The following is a 13,348-nucleotide window of genomic DNA, read 5'->3' as shown; positions in this document are numbered from 1 at the left end:
CTTATCCGTGCACTGTGAAGGCCTCCCGGGCTCCTCTCACCTAGGCTGCTCACCTTATCCGTGCACTGTGAAGGCCTCCCGGGCTCCTCTCATCTAGGCTGCTCACCTTATCCGTGCACTGTGAAGGCCTCCCGGGCTCCTCTCACCTAGGCTGCTCACCTTATCCGTGCACTGTGAAGGCCTCCCGGGCTCCTCTCACCTAGGCTGCTCACAGTGTCCGTGCACTGTGAAGGCCTCCCGGGCTCCTCTCATCTAGGCTGCTCACCTTATCCGTGCACTGTGAAGGCCTCCCGGGCTCCTCTCACCTAGGCTGCTCACCTTATCCGTGCACTGTGAAGGCCTCCCGGGCTCCTCTCACCTAGGCTGCTCACCTTATCCGTGCACTGTGAAGGCCTCCCGGGCTCCTCTCCCCTGTGCCTCCCGCGCAGCGCGCAGAGCAGGCGCCTGGCATGGTCACACTGGTTACGTGTGGCATTAGAGATCTGTTTTGTAGGAAGCACGTAAAGAACAGGCAGACAGTGTCCTGGTTCAAGGAGTCTGCCCTGGGCTTCCTTCCAGCGGTGTCGCGGGTCTGCGGGCCCGCGATGGTCCGGGAGGTGCCTGTCATGAACGCGGGTTGAACATGGCCTGGAAGGAGGATGTGAGGTCAGCGAGGATGCATCCTTGGATGAAAAGGCTCACCCTCAGGCGCTCTGCACCTCAGCGGCCGCCCGGGGGCGCAGGCGCACGGGGGGCGCCGGCCCGGCCGAGCCAGAGAGGCGGGGAGGCCGCGAGGGAGAGAGGAGGGAGAGCGGCCCGGCCACCGCGGGCCGGGCCAGCGATGGGCGGGGTCGTGGGCGGAGCCTCGTCCGGGGGCGGGCGCGCTCCGGTGGGCGGGGCTCCTGGCCGAAGGCGGGGCCGGCTCTGGGGGCGGAGCCTCGTCCGTGGCCGGGCGCGCCCCGGTGGGCGGAGCTCCTGGCCGAAGGCGGGGCCGGCTCTGGGGGCGGAGCCTCGTGAGCGGCCGGGCGCTCCCCGGTGGGCGGGGCTCCTGGCCGAAGGCGGGGCCGGCTCTGGGGGCGGAGCCTCGCGCGCGGCCGGGCGCGCCCCGGTGGGCGGGGCTCTTGGCCGAAGGCGGGGCCGGCTCTGGGGGCGGAGCCTCGTCCCGGCCGGGCGCGCCCCGGTGGGCGGGGCCCGCGCCGGGTCCAACCGGGCGCGCCGCCAGCGGCGTCCAGTCAGCGGGCCGCGGCGTCGCAGGTGAGCGCGCGGGCGCGGAGCGGACTCGCGGGCCGGCGGGCGGTGCCGGGGGCGCGCGGCCCCGCGCGGCGGCCGGGCGAGCCCGGGTGGAGCCCGGCTCTCCCCTGCGCGAGCCCCTGGCCTGGGCGGGGCGGGCCGGGAAGCCTCCTCGCTGCGGCCCCCGCTGCGCCGCGCCGGAGGCCTCGCGGGGCCGGGGCCGGGGCCCGAAGCGGGGTGTGGCGATCGGGCGTCCCCGAGCCCCCGCCGGGTCCCCCGGGCTCCGGTTCGCGGGGCGCGTGCCGGGGCTCGGGCGGCGGCCGGCGGGCGGCCCTCCTGACCCGCGGCGTCCCGGTGCTGCCCCAGGCTCCGCAGCCGTGGAGGCGGAGGAGGCCCCAGCATTCTACGCAGGAAGAAAGTGAGCCCCCGGAGCTGCAGTGACTTTGCCCAAGGTCGCCCAGGTAAGTACGCGGAGCGGGCGCGGGGAGACGGCGTGGCCCGCGGCCCTGCCTCTCGGCGCGGGCCCGGGCCGGGCACACCCGGGCCGGTGGTGGGAGAGGCTCCGCTGCAGCGCCGTGCGCACTGCGCGTCCGCCCCGTGGACCCCTGGGCCGCACAGCTCTCCGCCAGGACCTTTGGCAGGAATGAAAGGCTCTGGAGAAGCCGCGCCAGGGGCGTGGGACCCGGGCTCCCAGTGTGCAGGTGGCTCTGGGAGCCCAGAAACAATGGCAGCAGCTGTGTCTCCCGGGCTAGCGCAGGGCTGCGGCCCCCCAGGGGCCCCCCAGCCTTGGGTTCGTGCGTTGACTTGCAGGAGGGAGGGTTAGAGTGGAGAACGGAGCTTATCTGGGATCGGGAGCTCTGGATCCTGTAAGGGTGTGGAAGTGCTCAGGACCCAGGTCCATGGAGCCCGGTGTGGGAAGTGATTGCCCGTCCTGTGCCCTGGGGGAGCGGGAGGTAGGACAAGAAGGCGCCTGGCCCGAGGTGCTGCCCTTATGGCCATGTGCGGGGCCATCTTGCTCTGTGCTTGCTGCTCAGGCCCCACTGCACACAGGCAGCCCGAGTCTCTCACCGCCTTGACCTTACTCCAGGCTAGTGTAGCCATTCTGTGCCTTCCTAGGAATTTCAGTAAAGCTGAAGTGGTTACTGTTACCTCCCGTCCACCCAGGGAAAACCCAGGTCTAGGGCTTCAAGGGCCTGCGAGCACTGGGCTCTGACCACAATGGCTTTGACTCGTGAGTTCTCAAGAGTCACCTCCTGTCCAGGTCTCTGCCCTGCTGCCCACAAAATGTCTGTGGGGTGTCTCCATTACCAACTTCCTGAAAAACTGGAAGAAAAGAAATTCAAGCAGAGCTCCCTGTGTCGGTCAGCCACAGGCACATCTCTGTCAGGACATCTGTGGCTTTCAGCTGTGGCTTTGTGGCTTTGGGGACACTGTTTACTGGGATAGAACAACAACTGTGTCTATGATTTCCCAGGCCCCAGCCCAGGGGGAGGGCCGTGGTGCCCAGGGGCATTTCCTCCTCTCTCAGCTCCCTTCTAATGGGATTCTCTTGGGTCTGTGTAACAGCTTTGGCTTCCAAGCCTAGGAGGGCCTGTGTCACTGCCGCAGGAGAGTCTGGGAGGGGAATAATCTCAAGTTGTCCCCAGGAAAGACCCGATTCAACCAGTGGCACCTCTTCTTCTGAAGAGCAAATAGGCTGTTTGTTCATCTTGGCTAACATTCTAGAGCAGAGAAAGAACATTTAAAAGGTATTCACCAGCAGTACTTTAACTAGAAACCCTGACTCTCTTCCTTTTTTGGAGGGGGGTGGTCATGGGGCTTGAACTTGGCCTGGGCATCGTCCCTGAGCTCTTCAGCCCAAAGCTACCACCCTACCCTTGAGCCAAGCCCACTTCCCATTTTCTAGAGGTTAATTGGAGATAAGAGTCTCAGGTCCTTTTGTGCCCAGGCTGGCTTTGAACCTTGATCCTCAGATCTCAGCCTCCTGAGTAGCTAGGATGACAGGTGTGAGCCACCGCACCCAACTGACTCTTTTCTTTGTATAAATGTATATATGTGTGTTTGTGTGTGTTCACTCAGCTTTTTTTGCTCACAACCGTCACTGTACCAATTGAACCATGTCTCCAGTTCCATGACTAGTTAGTTTTAATTAAATTGGCTACATAGGATAAAACATTCAAGTTAATCTGTTAGCCCTCCACCCAGGACTCACTGCTACTAGCACATATATCTTTCTGTGTTCTACTCAGTGTACCTACAGGGGTTATCTAAGGAGATGGTAGAGGTGGGAAGGCTTTGTGCCCTCCTTTTTCCTTCTGTGTGTTAATACTTCACCTTCAGAATTTTCCTTCTCCGAGGAGGTAGATACTGTGGTTTGGACTTAGTAAAACCCCAAGGTCCATGTGTTAAAGTCATGGTCCCCAACTTGATGTTTTGGGGAGGTGACAGAACCCATAAGAGGCTGCATCTAGTGAGAGATCTTTAGGTCACTTGGGGGCATGTTTGCCAGGAGGTAGTGGGTCACCAGCTCTCAGGCTCCTTTGCTTCCTGGCCAGGAGGCAAGCAAGCAGTTCACCTCCACTGTGCCTCCTGCCGTGGCATGCTCCCTCCCACAAGCCCTAAGCAGCAGGTTCCCCCAACCGGGACCTCTCAAACCCTGAGCCAAAGTAAACCTTTTCCTTTCATAAGTTGCTTGTCTTAGGGAGGTGTTCGTTATAGTAGTGGAAAGCTGCCTGATGTAACTTGGAAACCGGCTTTGATGGGTGTGGAGAGCCACTGAATATGCCTTTATTGTTCTTGGCAGTCCCATAGCAAGACCCTTTCCCGTCTGTCATTTGGATGGGCCCAGAGAAGCCGTGCTCTGTTCTTGCCCAGCTTCTGTCTGGGTTACATATAGCACAGGCCCCTCCCAGCCACCAGAATGTCAGCAGGGGAGAGCAGGGGGGCCCAGGCTGGAGCTGGAGATGGGATCAGAGTCTCAAGCCTGAGCGTCTTGGGTGTGTGGGCATAGCAATAGCAGACCCCATTGGTAGTGAGTCAGAAAGTGAGTCAGAGCTGCAGCTCATCACGGGACCCTAACTGATTCCTTTTGCCTCTGGCCTTCAGTTTCCTTGGTTGTGAAGGAAGGTGCTGACTGGTGGCCTTTAAGGGCCTTGCTGGTTTTGATGTCATCTTGGAGAAGTCCCCGTGGCTGGGCTGGATAAGGATGGGATCTCTCCCGAGGCCCCGAGGCTCCACTCCACGCCTGTCTGATGGCTGCCTGCCTGTGCGGCGCCAGGGCCCCACCCTCATCCACCTTCATGGAACCTCCTTGCCCAACACCTGCGGCTGCAGACACGGCCAGTAACATGCCAGTCTGCACAGTCAGGTGTGTCCTCCGCATCTGCAAATGGTGACGTGGGTCCTGTCAGATCGGATTGGATCGGATCGCCAAAGCCACGGCACCATAACTTCAACCCTGCATTTGACCAGAGATGCACTGCTTCTTATTAAAAAAGAAAGAGGGCCAGGAGCTTGGCCTAGTGGTAGAGTGCTGGCCTAGCATGCATGAAGACCCGGGTTCAATTCCTTGGTACCACATACATAGAAAAAGCCAGAAGTGGTGCTGAGGCTCAAGTGGTATAGGTCTAGCCTTGAGAAAATCCAAGGACAGTGCTCAGGCCCTGAGCTAAAAAGCCCAGGACTGGGGGGGGGGGGGAAGAGAGAAAGAAAGAAGCTGGGCACAGTGGTTCATGCCTATAATCCTAGTTACTCAGGAGGCTGAGTTCTGAGGATCATGGTTCAAAGCCAGCCTGGGCACTAAAGGCCATGAGACTCTTATCTCCAGTTAACCACTAGAAAGCCAGAAGTGGGACTGTGGCTCACCATGGTAGGGTAGCCTTGAACAGAAGAGCTCAGCGCCCAGGCCCAGAGTTAAAGCCCCACAACCAGAAAAAAAAAGTCAGAGAAAGAATTGTGGGCCTACGTGGCTGTGTGCCAGGGGGCTCCTTCTGCCACTGCCCTGCGCTACCCTTCCCAGGCATATCGGGACAGGAGAGGTTTCCCTGCTGCAGGTGCTCATCGTAGCCAGGAGCTGATGGAAGTTCACCTAGAGTAGGGCTGAAGATCAGGAGGGCGTCAAGGCCCAGGGCCTGCAGCCTGGGAGGATGGGGTGATTTCAGGCCAGGTAGGGTTCACCCCCACGTGAGGAGAACCGTCCAGTAGTGATGTACTGTTGTTTGGGGCTGTGGATGGATGGACAGTTAGTTGTCAACCAGGCTCAAATACATGGTCAGGTACCCAGGGCTGGGGGTGCAGGGCGGGCAGAAAAGCAGGAGCTCCTCAGAGCGTCAGGCTCTAGTCATGTGAGAAGACCCTTTGGAAGCCAGAGAGCACCAGGCATTGATCTTCTGGGAAGAAGATTGCAGATGTCTATCTAGACTCCAGATCTGTCTTGTAGCCCCACGAGCCTATGGCAGCAAAAAGACCCTTGCTCTCCAGGGGGGGGTCTGTGGTTTGAGGTTCTGTTTTAAAATCCATTTCCTGCTTGAGCTTCTGGCATTAGGACAAACCTTGCTTTTCTCTGCTGTGAAAAGGAGGTCCTAGGAACTGGGTCACCCGGTTTCCATGATAATTGGGAGAGCTGTGGACACTATACCTGAGAATTCCTGTGCTTTGCCTCCCTGGGTTTGGCTGATCAACATTTCAGCCCCATTCAGCAATTTAATGAGATTTAGTGGCTGCTTTGGATGCCTAATCTTGGGCCGCCTCAGCCTCTGAGCTTTGTTTGGAAAGAGACTCTGAACAGTCTGTCAGCTGATTCTGCCCAGCCTTGTTCTCCTCCCTAGGCCAGTAGTGGGAGGTGGGGGCTGACTGTTGAAGCCCAAGGGTTTTGATAGCAGCATTGTAGGGGTGGGGGATGTGGATTCTTCCAGCCATGGCCTCCGTGCTATGGGCGTCAGGGTCCCAGAGGAGGCATAGGTATTGCAAAGTACTCTCCTGTCCCCTGCCCCAGCCCACTCAGGCCAGGAGATGTCAACCTTGCCACATGGGTTTCGGTCCCCAAGGACACAGAGGCAGTTGAGGAGAGGGACAGAGGGGAGAAGACCTCTTAGGCACATTGAGCTAGGCTCTGGTGCCTCATGCCTGTGATCCTAGCTACTCAGGAGGCTGAGATCTAAAGATCTCAGTTCAAAACCAGCTCAGGCAAGAAAAGTCCATGAGACTCTTACTCCAATTAATGCCCCCACACACAAATAAAAAATTCTGGAAGTAGAGTTGTATCTCAAATGGTAAAGTGCTGGCCTTGAGCACAAAAGCTTACTGACAGTACCCAGACCTGAGTTTAAGCCCTCATACCAGCACACATACAAATATAAATTAATAACTTGAAATAAGTATAGATGAGCTGGCTCTGGTGGCTCATATCTGTAATCCTGGAAGAGCCAGAGTTCACACCCATCACCCCAGCTGTCACAAGATTCCACAGAGTTCACACCCCGATCCCAGGTGTAAGAAGAGCCGTGGAGTTCACACCTTATGTCAGGTGTAAGAAGAGCCCTGGAGTTCACACCTCATCTGGGGTATCTGAAGAGCCATGGAGTTCACACCTCATCTGGGGTGTCTGGAGAACCATGGCGTTCACACCTCATCTGCGGTGTCTGAGGGGCCATGGAGTTCACACCTCATCTGGGGTGTCTGGAGAACCATGGAGTTCACACCTCATCTGGGGTGTCTGGAGAACCATGGAGTTCACACCTCATCTGTGGTGTCTGGGGAACCATGGAGTTCACACTTCATCTGGGGTGTCTGAGGGGACATGGAGTTCACACCTCATCTGTGGTGTCTGGAGAACCATGGAGTTCACACCTCATCTGGGGTGTCTGAGCAACCATGGAGTTCACACCTCATCTGGGGTATCTGAGGAACCATGGAGTTCACACCTCATCTGCGGTGTCTGAGCAACCATGGAGTTCACACCTCATCTGTGGTGTCTGAAGAGCTATGGAGTTGTCACCTTCATCTGGGGTGTCTGAGCAACCATGGAGTTCACACCTCATCTGGGGTATCTAAGGAACCATGGAGTTCACACCTCATCTGCGGTGTCTGAGCAACCATGGAGTTCACACCTCATCTGTTGTGTCTGAGGAGCCATGGAGTTCACATCTCATCTGTGGTGTCTGAGGAACCATGGAGTTCACACCTCATCTGGGGTGTCTGAGGAACCATGGAGGTCACACCTCATCTGTGGTGTCTGGGGAACCATGGAGTTCACACCTCATCTGGGGTGTCTGGAGAACCATGGAGTTCACACCTCATCTGCGGTGTCTGAGGAACCATGGAGTTCACACCTCATCTGCGGTGTCTGAGGAACCATGGAGTTCACACCTCATCTGTGGTGTCTGAGGAACCATGGAGGTCAAACCTCATCTGTGGTGTCTGAGGAACCATGGAGTTCACACCTCATCTGGGGTGTCTGGGGAACCATGGAGTTCACACTTCATCTGGGGTGTCTGAGGGGACATGGAGTTCACACCTCATCTGTGGTGTCTGGAGAACCATGGAGTTCACACCTCATCTGGGGTGTCTGAGCAACCATGGAGTTCACACCTCATCTGGGGTATCTGAGGAACCATGGAGTTCACACCTCATCTGCGGTGTCTGAGCAACCATGGAGTTCACACCTCATCTGTGGTGTCTGAAGAGCTATGGAGTTGTCACCTTCATCTGGGGTGTCTGAGCAACCATGGAGTTCACACCTCATCTGGGGTATCTAAGGAACCATGGAGTTCACACCTCATCTGCGGTGTCTGAGCAACCATGGAGTTCACACCTCATCTGTTGTGTCTGAGGAGCCATGGAGTTCACATCTCATCTGTGGTGTCTGAGGAACCATGGAGTTCACACCTCATCTGGGGTGTCTGAGGAACCATGGAGGTCACACCTCATCTGTGGTGTCTGGGGAACCATGGAGTTCACACCTCATCTGGGGTGTCTGGAGAACCATGGAGTTCACACCTCATCTGCGGTGTCTGAGGAACCATGGAGTTCACACCTCATCTGCGGTGTCTGAGGAACCATGGAGTTCACACCTCATCTGTGGTGTCTGAGGAACCATGGAGGTCAAACCTCATCTGTGGTGTCTGAGGAACCATGGAGTTCACACCTCATCTGGGGTGTCTGGAGAACCATGGAGTTCACACCTCATCTGCGGTGTCTGAGGAACCATGGAGTTCACACCTCATCTGTTGTGTCTGAGGAGCCATGGAGTTCACACCTCATCTGCGGTGTCTGAGGAACCATGGAGTTCACACCTCATCTGTTGTGTCTGAGGAACCATGGAGTTCACACCTCATCTGCGGTGTCTGAGGAACCATGGAGTTCACACCTCATCTGGGGTGTCTGAGGAACCATGGAGTTCACACCTCATCTGGGGTATCTGGAGAACCATGGAGTTCACAACTCATCTGCGGTGTCTGAGCAACCATGGAGTTCACACCTCATCTGTGGTGTCTGGGGAGCCATGGAGTTCACACCTCATCTGGGGTATCTGGAGAACCATGGAGTTCACACCTCATCTGCGGTGTCTGAGCAACCATGGAGTTCACACCTCATCTGCGGTGTCTGGGGAGCCATGGAGTTCACACCTCATCTGTGGTGTCTGGGGAGCCATGGAGTTCACACCTCATCTGTGGTGTCTGAGGAACCATGGAGTTCACACCTCATCTGGGGTGTCTGAGGAACCATGGAGTTCACACCTCATCTGGGGTGTCTGAGGAACCATGGAGTTCACACCTAATCTGTGGTGTCTGGGGAACCATGGAGTTCACACCTCATCTGGGGTGTCTGGGGAACCATGGAGTTCACACCTCATCTGGGGTGTCTGGGGAACCATGGAGTTCACACCTCATCTGTGGTGTCTGAGGAACCATGGAGTTCACACCTCATCTGGGGTGTCTGGAGAACCATGGAGTTCACACCTCATTTGCGGTGTCTCAGCAACCATGGAGTTCACACCTCATCTGGGGTGTCTGGGGAACCATGGAGTTCACACCTCATCTGTGGTGTCTGAGGAACCATGGAGTTCACACCTCATCTGGGGTGTCTGAGGAACCATGGAGTTCACACCTCATCTGTGGTGTCTGGAGAACCATGGAGTTCACACCTCATCTGTGGTGTCTGAGGAGGCATGGAGTTCACACCTCATCTGCGGTGTCTGGAGAACCATGGAGTTCACACCTCATCTGTGGTGTCTGGGGAACCATGGAGTTCACACCTCATCTGTGGTGTCTGGGGAACCATGGAGTTCACACCTCATCTGGGGTGTCTGGGGAACCATGGAGTTCACACCTCATCTGGGGTGTCTGGGGAACCATGGAGTTCACACCTCATCTGGGGTGTCTGGGGAGCCATGGAGTTCACACCTCATCTGTGGTGTCTGGAGAACCATGGAGTTCACACCTCATCTGTGGTGTCTGAGGAACCATGGAGTTCACACCTCATCTGTGGTGTCTGAGGAACCATGGAGTTCACACCTCATCTGTGGTGTCTGAGGAACCATGGAGTTCACACCTCATCTGGGGTGTCTGGGGAACCATGGAGTTCACACCTCATCTGTGGTGTCTGAGGAACCATGGAGTTCACACCTCATCTGGGGTGTCTGGGGAACCATGGAGTTCACACCTCATCTGCGGTGTCTGAGGAACCATGGAGTTCACACCTCATCTGTGGTGTCTGGGGAACCATGGAGTTCACACCTCATCTGGGGTGTGTGAGGAACCATGGAGTTCACACCTCATCTGGGGTGTCTGAGTAACCATGGAGTTTACACCTCATCTGGGGTGTCTGGGGAACCATGGAGTTCACACCTCATCTACGGTGTCTGAAGAACCATGGAGTTCACACCTCATCTGCGGTGTCTGGGGAACCATGAAGTTCACACCTCATCTACGGTGTCTGAGGAACCATGGAGTTCACACCTCATCTGCGGTGTCTGGGGAACCATGGAGTTCACACCTCATCTGCGGTGTCTGAGGAACGATGGAGTTCACACCTCATCTGCGGTGTCTGGGGAACCATGGAGTTCACACCTCATCTACGGTGTCTGAGGAACCATGGAGTTCACACCTCATCTGCGGTGTCTGGGGAACCATGGAGTTCACACCTCATCTGCGGTGTCTGGGGAACCATGGAGTTCACACCTCATCTGTGGTGTCTGGGGAACCATGGAGTTCACACCTCATCTGGGGTGTGTGAGGAACCATGGAGTTCACACCTCATCTGGGGTGTCTGAGGAACCATGGAGTTCACACCTCATCTGCGGTGTCTGAAGAACCATGGAGTTCACACCTCATCTATGGTATCTGAGGAACCATGGAGTTCACACCTCATCTGCGGTGTCTGGGGAACCATGGTGTTCACACCTCATCTGCGGTGTCTGGGGAACCATGGAGTTCACACCTCATCTGCGGTGTCTGGGGAACCATGGAGTTCCCACTTCATCTGCGGCGTCTGGGGAACCATGGAGTTCACACCTCATCTGGGGTGTCTGGGGAACCATGGAGTTCACACCTCATCTACGGTGTCTGAGGAACCATGGAGTTCACACCTCATCTGCGGTGTCTGGGGAACCATGGAGTTCACACCTCATCTGCGGCGTCTGGGGAACCATGGAGTTCACACCTCATCTGAGGCGTCTGGAGAACCATGGAGTTCACACCTCATCTGCGGTGTCTGGGGAACCATGGAGTTCACACCTCATCTGCGGCGTCTGGGGAACCATGGAGTTCACACCTCATCTGAGGCGTCTGGAGAACCATGGAGTTCACACCTCATCTGCGGTGTCTGGGGAACCATGGAGTTCACACCTCATCTGTGGTGTCTGGGGAACTGCGGCGCCCGGCACCCCTGACCAGCAGGGAAGAACGGACACCACCCGAGGATCCTTCTCGTATCACGCTTTTAATGAAGAGCCACTTGGTTAAAGGGAGAGCTGAAGCAGAGGGGCCCTGGGCCGGGAAATGCAACTGCTTATATAGGCCCAAGGAACAAGGGGCTCTCTACCATTGGCTGCTCTGTTGCTAAGGCCGTTTTGAGACTCGGGATTGGTCACGCCCTTTTTCGTCATGCGCAGACTGAAGAGCAACTTGATACTTAGTAACGAGTAAAGGCCTCGCACTCACATACCAAATAAGTTACAAGGAGCGAGGCAGGAAACAGGTGCCATCCGGCTCCCCACATCTCCCCCCTTTTGTTTTATAGCAGCAAGCCAATATGCCTGTTGTGAAGAGAGTAGAGGTGCTGTCCTCCAAAGTAAAATTCGAGGTCCTATTCTAGAGGAGTGACCCAGGAGGCCAACCCTGGATCCCTCCCCTCCAGGTTCTCTATCCCCTTTGTGGAGATGGGCTAGGGGCGCAAACCCATATGCTGACGCACATGCTCTCCCTGACCTGTTAGGGTCAGGAGTGGTACTTTGTCCAGCATTTCACAACTCTTGGCTGTCCATACTCCTATTCCTCGTGCAATAGACCGAGGTCTCGAGGGTGCAAAGGCAGTACAGGGTAGTTTCAATTGGCCTTTAAAGCTGCAAGCTATACCTGGGGAGAACATCCTTGCTCTAAAGCAGTGAGTGCATGAGCAACCAGTACTCTATCCCTTCTATTGCGAGATCTCATGCGACAGAGCAACCAGAGGCTAGAGACACAAAATCCACAACAGGCTGCAACAAACACTCCCAGCCCAGCCCAGCCCACTCCTTAACAAATGACAAGGAACTTTCAATCCAATCCAAAACTTGTCCTGCAGTTATTGTGACCCTGGTCTGATTGATCACCATAATTTCTGATCTTAGACGTTCTGTTAGGTCCTCAAACTGTTCCGTCCACTGTTCTTTTAATAACCACCTAACTTTCTAGGCATATTTGCAGCATAGGAAAAATTATTATAAGGTAGGGTTGTTACACACATTCCAGAATAACTGGCTGCACATACAAGCTGAGAATACCTATACATTAAATCCATTTGTTCCTGCAATAAGTCCACCCGTTGATTGAGAATCATAAAACCACGATACAAGTGCTGATTAGTCTCCGTCCGCGTCTCCATGGCTGTTGACCCTGCGGCTGACGGCAAGGGCCGCCGCTGAAGTCACTGCAGTCATCGAGGCATTAGTCACGGGCATCGGTAATGGGAAGGTCTTCATTATTGCCCACATCATTTTTTCCTTGTTGCTCTTTCCCCTCTGTCTCTTCGTCCAAAGTCATGGCAGCAGAAGAATTATTAACAGGATTATTCCCAGGACTTTGTTTCGCATCATCCTCTTTGGGCGTTTGATTTTCTTCCAATATTCTTACGAGGTGCTGTGGTACCCAATGGGGGGAATCTTGTCCCTGTGGAAAAACACAAACAGCTCCCCTGGATCTCTGAATTACAGGATCCGGTCCATACCATTTATTATCAATGACATTTCTCCACATTGCTTTTTGTATAGATGGCATCGCCATTTTATTAGCATGCCGATCAGCGGCTGTTTGTCCTCTATCATCCACTGTTACATAATTTAGGGTAAACAGTGCAATGGCCAGCCTTTCTCTGGGGGAGGCATCTCAGCCTATTCCCTCCTTTTGTTTAAATAAAAGTTGTTTAAGAGTCCTATTGGCACGTTCCACAATTCCCTGACCCTGGGGATTATAGGGAAGGCCAGTAGAATGAACCACCTGCATTTGAGTGCAAAAGGAGCGAAATCCAGCAGAGGCATAAGCATGCCCCCCCATGCTGCCCAGGCTTCCAAGCAATGAACTTTGACATGGGACACCCTTTCCCCAGTAAGGGCAGTGGCATGCATTATGCCAGAGAAAGTATCCACAGAAATATGAACATATTTTGTCCGGCCAAACTCAGGCACATGAGTAACATCCATTTGCCATAAGGCGCTAGAGCAAAGTCCTCTAGGATTAACCCTGATTATAAAAGAGGGGTGATATACTACACAGGATTGACAAGATTTAACAATTTCTCTAGCCTGTTGGCGTGAAATGGAAAATTTATAACGAAGGGTTTTTGCAGAAACATGATAAAGTTGATGAAAATCTCGCGCTAATTGAACAGAATTATGGGAAAGGCCCACCAGGGCTCTGGCAGTCAAATCCACTAAGGCATTGGC

At 55.3% G+C, this 13,348-nt stretch overlaps 1 protein-coding gene across 4 annotated transcripts in view; it reads left to right on the top strand.

Moving 5' to 3' along the window:
- Positions 1 to 1,152: 1,152 nt before the first annotated feature.
- The window catches only part of Psen2 (presenilin 2), a 37,048-nt gene continuing 24,852 nt past the window's right edge, over positions 1,153 to 13,348 (top strand). For 2 of the 4 annotated variants that reach the window (XM_090341555.1, XM_090341554.1), the window contains exons 1-2: positions 1,153 to 1,233; positions 1,576 to 1,670. The gene's annotated coding sequence lies outside the window, so the exon portion shown is untranslated. Of the gene's footprint in view, positions 1,234 to 1,575; positions 1,671 to 2,895; positions 2,958 to 13,348 lie in introns of all 4 variants that reach the window. The other 2 variants (XM_090341556.1, XM_090341553.1) reach the window with 2 other exon arrangements.

Source organism: Megascapheus bottae, chromosome 10, assembly GCF_031878675.1.
Source record: "Megascapheus bottae isolate mThoBot1 chromosome 10, mThoBot2.hap1, whole genome shotgun sequence".
NCBI lineage: Eukaryota > Metazoa > Chordata > Mammalia > Rodentia > Geomyidae > Megascapheus > Megascapheus bottae.
Note: the sequence above shows the minus strand (reverse complement) of the source record. Positions and strands in the feature narration are given on the sequence as shown.